The following is a 7,144-nucleotide window of genomic DNA, read 5'->3' on the forward strand; positions in this document are numbered from 1 at the left end:
ATTTTTTTGGGGGGGGGACTTCAATTATTTTATTTTAAATTTGTCTTTATTTATTTCTGAATTGGTAATCCCAAAAGGTACAAAGGATGACAGGGCAAAGTAAATGTCTTTCCTACAAAAGCGACTGCTGTTACTTGAGAAAAGCCATTTTAACACCAAAAAAGTAAGAAGGACAGAATCTTGGAGGAACAGAGAGCCTTTTCCAAAAGAGAACAGGTAAGGGAAAAATATGAGTCTATATTTTTCCTTTTTTTATTCCTCCATTAATTTTTTCCAAGTATCTTCAACACTTTTTTGTTGTTGTTTAATGAATGAAGCATCGTTCCAGGTGCGAGGCATACATCAGAGAACGAAACACTGAACAAACCGTCCCCTGCCCTCTTGAACTTAGGGGAACTGCGGGAACTGAGTCTGAAATTGGGACACAGAAGTCCAGGCAAATGAACAGGGAGAAGCCAACAGAAGCGGAAGTCCTCTGGGCACCAGGGGGGACCAAGGTGGACGTGCCTTTAGTCCCAGCCGCCTGGCCATGCCCAGGACTGGTCAGAAGCCAGGCCAGCCGGCCCGGCAGAAGGACTTCCCGTCCGGGTGTCATCGGGACTCCAGAGGCAGAGTCTGACAGTCAAATTCGGTCCAGACGTGAGCAAAAGTGCAAGAGGTGTGGGGAGGCGAAGGGGATCTTGAGGAACAGAGAGGAGCGTGATTTTAATTTTTTGACGGGGTTTCTGTTCATGCAAAGAAACCAGCTAAATCTGTTTGCCATTTATTTGCAGGCTTCCTTCTTCATTCTTCCAGCATCTGAACACGCCTCCGAACCGAGGGGGCGCCTGAGCCGTGGTAAATGACTGGGGCTCTGCCTCTGGCTCTCCTATCAGGACATCCGGTGGGAAGCATAAACTGCAATCTTTACACTTTTTTTTTTTTTTAATTAATAGACTTTTCAAAGTAGTTTGAGGTGTAGATAAAAGTTTTGGTATGTGCTCTCATGCGTCCCAATTTCCCCTGTTACTAACATTTTTCATTGCTTGATGATTTGTTATAATCGATGAATCCATATTGATGCGTGATTATTAACTAAAGTCAACAGCTTACATAAGCCCTCGCTCTTTGTGGTGCACCTTCTGTGGGTTTTGACAAATGTATCATGACACGTATCCACCCCGTAGTATCACACAGAAAAATTTCGCTGCCCTAAAAATCCCCTGTGCTCTGCCGGTTCAGTCCTCCCTCCCGCTTAACCTCCGGCGACCGCTGACCTTTTTTTTTTTTTTTTTTGTATGTGTATTTTATTTTTGAGAAAGAGAGAGAGCACGAGTGGGATAGGGGAAGAGAGAAAGGGAGGCAGAGGATCTGAAAAAGTAGAGAGTCCAATGCAGGGCTCAAAGCCACAGTGAGATCATGACCTGAGTGGAAGTCAGATGCCCAACCGACCGAGCCACCCGGGCACCCTGACTATTGATCTCACTGTCTCCATAGTTTTTGCCTTTTCCAGAATGTCATATAGTTGGGACCATACAATATGTGGCCTTTCCGGATTGTCTTCTTTAACTCAGTGTTGCACATTTAAGGCTTCTACATGTCTTTTTGTGCTTAATAGCTCATTTCCTTCTAGGGCTATCTATTTTCCATTCTCTGGATGGACCACATTTGTGGTTCGATTCATCCATTAAAGGGCATCTTGGTTGCTTCTAAGTTTTGGTAATCGTGAACAAGGCTGCTATAGATTTTTGTGCGTAGGTTTTTGTGTAAACAAATTTTCACCATTAGTGGTTTCATGGGAAACCACTAATGAGAGTTGCTATAGGATCGTATGATAAGAGTATGTTTAACGCTTATACTTTTCTCTTAAGAAACTCTTACCTTTATGTAAAATTTTGAATGCAGGAAAAAAAATGCAGCGTAACATTTTGTCTTACAATACTATGTCGCATGCAACTTATTTCTTGACAGGAGTCCGTCAGTTTGGGAATCTGTAATTCACATCACAACACAAAGCTACGAAAACTTTTTAACACAACTTCTTGGGCATTTGACTTTAAAACACAGACTTTGGTTTTTGTTTTTGTTTTTTTTTCAACGTTTTTTATTTATTTTTCGGACAGAGAGAGACAGAGCATGAACGGGGGAGGGGCAGAGAGAGAGGGAGACACAGAATCGGAAACAGGCTCCAGGCTCCGAGCCATCAGCCCAGAGCCCGACGCGGGGCTCGAACTCACCGACCGCGAGATCGTGACCTGAGCTGAAGTCGGACGCTTAACCCACTGCGCCACCCAGGCGCCCCCAGACTTTGTTTTTTAGAGCACTTTTAAGTTCGCAACAAATTTGACGGTCCCATACCCCTCCCCCACATTTGTTTTCTAATGCTGTCGTTTATAAAAATATAGCTGCACGTATATTTGTTAATTAAAATGGTGATTTAAAAAAAAAAAAAAAACACCTACAACTTTTAAAATTCAGGAGCAACAGGAGCTCACAGAAACCGGGATAAGCCATGCACACTTGTGTAATGGAAACATCATTTCTCCTGCCTCCCACCCCCTGCCTTGGTCATCACTCAGTTCACGTGTAAACTTGGTGACATCATTTTTTCCAGGCTTTGCAAGCGTATTTACACTGAAGTAGGATTTTCTGCTTTTGTCATTATTTTCACAAAAGATGGGATCTTACCATAAATATTGTTCTGTAGCCTAAATTTTTTTTCTTTATATTATGGATTTTTCAGCTTAGTGCATAAAAACTTTTTTTTGAAGTTTCTTTTTTTTTAAACTTTTTTAAAAATTTATTTTGAGAGAGAGAGAGAGAGCGTGCGTGCACAAGCTGGGGACAGGCAGAGAGAGAGGAAGAGAGAGAGAGAATCTCAAGCAGGCTCTGCATTGTCAGCACAGAGCCCCATGTGGGGCTCGAACTCATGAACTATGAGATCATGACCTCAACTGAAATCAAGAGTCAGTCACTTAACTGACTAAGCCACTCAGATGCCCTGTATTTATTTTTTGTTTTTTAAGTTTTTATTTATTTTTGAGAGAGAGAGAGAGAGAACGAGATCAAGTGTGCATATGTGGGGGAGGGGCAGAGAGAGAGAGAGAAACAGAATCCCAAGCAGGCTCCATGCTGTCAGCTCAGAGCTGGACTCAGGGGTTGATCTCACGACCCTATGAGATCATGACCTGAGCCAAAATCAAGAATTGGACACTTAACCCACAGAGCCACCCAGGTGCCCCCTTTGTGGGTTTTGTTTTTTTTTTTTAAGATTTTCTTTTTAAGTAATCTCTACGCCCAACATGAAGCTCCAATTTGCAACCCCTAGATTGAGAGTTACATGTTGTACTGACTGAGCCAGCCAGGCACCCCAAAACCTTATTTTTTAAATGGCCTGTAATGTATTCCCTAATTTATCCCTTCTCCTAGTGTGGAAATGCAAGCAATTTTGCTTTAAAAATCACGTTTAATATTCTACATATTCACCTTTATATATTTATGCTATAATTTTTGTAGGATAGAATCAGAAGAATAAAATTGTTATCATCTGGTCATTTTACACACACACACTCATATATACGATTTCCCCTTTTTAAATTCCTTCAACATTTTATGAACAAGTAGATCCTTAATCCTGGATGTTATGAAGCATTTTTATTTTTTGCCCATTGGACGGACAAAAGTGGTATCTCTTTGTTTCAACTTATATTTGACTGATCTTGACCATCTTTTCATATGCTTGGAAACTATCTGTATTTCTTCTTTTGTGAATTGTCTGTTCATACCGTTTGCCAATTTTTTCTATTAATATAATTTTCATTAATACAAATACTATATTAATGTAATATTATTATGTAAAAATTCAACCAGTATAGAAGTGTATAGAATTAAAGGTAAAAATTCTCCTTCCAGAAACTAGTTATCATAGTCCAAAGTTGGGAGGTATTTCTCTACATAATTTCGTATTTCTCTACATAATTTCCTCTGTGTGTGGGATACATACATTTATAATGTGCATATGTGTGTATATATGCATATGATTGTAATATGTATATTATTCTGCATCACACTTTTTAGTTAACAGTATGTTTTGCATAGAGTTATATATTAGTTTTACTAAATAATATATTATATACATATACATATATCTGATTTATATTGCCATTGTTTAGCATCCCACAATTTTTTTTTCTTTTTTTCCTTCTTATTAACTGAACAAGCATATACTGCTAACTGTCCATGAAGCACTCTTCTGGTGTTTCATAAAAATCAGGCCATTTCATCAATGATCTCATGGAGTATTACTGGTATCCCCATTTTTATCAAGGAAACTAGGTTACAGAAAGGTTAAGTACTTGCTCAAGATCGCACTGCTAGTCAGTTGCAGAATAGATTAAAATTTCACTTGAAAACTCCCACATCGATAGGCTTGAGGTGTTCCCAATTGTTTGCTCTTTCGCATTGTGCTACAAGAAGCAGCCCAGGGACCCAGCAGGAAGCTTGAGGAAGGGAAGGGCGGGCAGTCAGGCCCAGGGGGCCGAGAAGCTTGGAAGGAGGCGCCAAAACGGGCCGGAGAAAGAAGGGCTAGGGCACTGCGCAGGCGGCCTGCAGAAAGAACGCGTCTGTACAGCTTTTCTAACGAAGGAGTAGACCATGGAGCCAATCTAGTGCAATTTGTCTTGAGGACAAGGTTCAAAGAAACCAACAAGAGCCAGCCCGCTGGGAAGAATACTATGTGGAAAACGTGATTATTAAGCCACAAGCAAGGACTCCAGTAGTCATTATTTTTCAATAATTTGGACGCTCCATATGAAAGAATATCACATTGTGTTATCAAGTAGCATATTAATATGATGTTACTATATTTACTTGGCAAATACTCAGTAGTTGCTGAATGTTCACTCATATTGAATTGGATCAAATGCATACAGAGGGAATATTGGCTGTTTATTTTTGGATGACATTTTAGAGCTAAAAGAAGAGAAAGGCTATTTTTTAGGGCAAAGAATTAAGCGATGTGTAGAAGAGAAAATAAGCGGTTGAAAAGTAAAAGTAGACGAGAAATGATAAAAAATTAGTAGGAATTGCGCAATGCCTTAGATTGGTCAAATAGCAAAATGGGCAGAAATTTCCTCCCTAAATTGCGCTGAATTTGAAAATGCAGGAGTGAGATTAATTTTAGGTTTTGAAAACGAATTGAGCTCCTCAAAATTCTATTTCTAGAATGAATATCATTACCTTAAAAGTCCTTGTTAGGGGGCGCCTGGGTGGCTCAGTCGGTTAAGTGTCCAACTTCGGCTCAGGTTGTGATCTCATGGTTCATGAGTTCAAGCCCCACATGAGGCTCTCTGCTGTCAGTGAGGAGCTTACCTCCAATCCTCTCTCTGCCCCTCCCCTGCTCGTGCTCTCTGTCTCAAAAATAAATAAACATTAAAAAAAAAGTCCTTGTTGCACAGATAGACATATATTTTTCCTGGATGGGAACATTAAATATCACAACAATATCAACTTTTCCCCAAATTAAACTATACATTAAACCCAAGTTTTAAAAATTCCAATAGAATTTTGGGTGTTCTGAGGGGTGGTGGCAACAGAAATGTAGAAATCTGTGACACAATAAAAATATCAGAAACAGGCCAGAAAATGCACAAATTTTGCCATCTGAAATTAAAGCATTTCAATGCAATGAGGGGGAAAAGGGCTTACTAAGTGACACTGAAACACAAGATTTGAGAACGGCCCATCAAGTTGCAAAAAAAATTTTTTTTAATAAAAATTTTCATTGCTGGTAATCCAGGACAGAAAACCGAACGCGATCAAGGTCTAGGTGGAATATAAAATGGTGCATTTCTGGAGGAAATTACATACATAGAATCTTTAAAAATGCCTATCCTTTATGAACAAGTACTTCTAAGAATATATTCTAAAGAGATCATTGTTTATGTGTCCAAAGATTTAGCTGTAAGAATGTTAACTGAGCCTCTCGTGTGTGTGTGTGTGTGTGTGTGTGTGTGTGTGAGAGAGAGAGAGAGAGAGGGAGAGAGAGAGCACGTGCGCGCGCGCACACACACACATATGCATGAGTGGGGGAGGGGCAGAGGGAGAGAGAGACAGAGACAGAGACAGAGACAGAGAGACAGAAGGGGAGAGAGAATCCCAAGCAGGCTCCGTGCCCAGCTCGGCCCGACCCAGGGCTTGATCTCACAACTGTGAGATCATGACCTGAGCTGAAATCAAGACTCGGTGGCTTAACCAACTGAGCCACCCAGGCGCCCCTTAACTGAGTTTGGGTTATTGTGCCGCAATTATTTACAGAGCTAGTCATCAGAAGGAGATGAGTAGATACATTTTAGCACATCCACACAATGAAGTACTACACGGGATTCAAAAATTAGGAAATCAGTGAGGTAACATTTAATTCACCTTGTGCCGAGTAAATGCCTAAGAACTTCACTCATGGTGTATTTCACCCCCTGCGCCACCCTGCGAGGCGGGGCGATTATTACTTCCATTTTATAGATGCGGAACCCGGATGAGGGGCTCCAATCCCTGCTGGTAAGTGGCAGAGCCAACGTGTGAACTGGACAGCGAGGCCCCTGGGCTACACTCCCGATCACGACGACTAAGGAGATTATGTGACAACGCCGGACCATTTATTGGAAAACAAGCGATGGGCACAGTGTGACTTCCTTTTCACAAAAGAGCACGCATGTGTGCAAAGAAAGAAGCTGGACAGCAATACAGCAAGATGCTAAGTTGTTTTCTCTGGGTGCTAAGATTCTAGGTCATTTGAGCAGATGCTTCTGGTGCCCTGGTCCCCACCCCCAGATCATCACCTGGAGTCTTTGATCCCAGGCCACAGGTCTCCGCGCGACTCTGCCTCATGGCCTGTCTGGTGGTGTCCAGGGAAGGCTGCATTGCCAGGGAGCTGATGTCCCCAGAGCAACTCCCACCAGTGACAGAAGTCACCTCTTGCTGGGGTGCATCCTTGTCAGTTTTCGGGGGGGGGGCCTCCGTGGGAATGAGCCCCGGGATACCCAGAGCAGTAAGACTCCCAGCACACCTTCGTTAGCTTCCTCTCCTCCCGTCCCCGTCTCATTTCTTCATGCCCTCTCTGTGCTCCTGGGAGCATTGGCCCCCGAAATTACTTGCACCCAAATCTTGT

The sequence above is a fragment of the Panthera uncia genome, chromosome F2 (assembly GCF_023721935.1).
Source record: "Panthera uncia isolate 11264 chromosome F2, Puncia_PCG_1.0, whole genome shotgun sequence".
Lineage (NCBI taxonomy): Eukaryota > Metazoa > Chordata > Mammalia > Carnivora > Felidae > Panthera > Panthera uncia.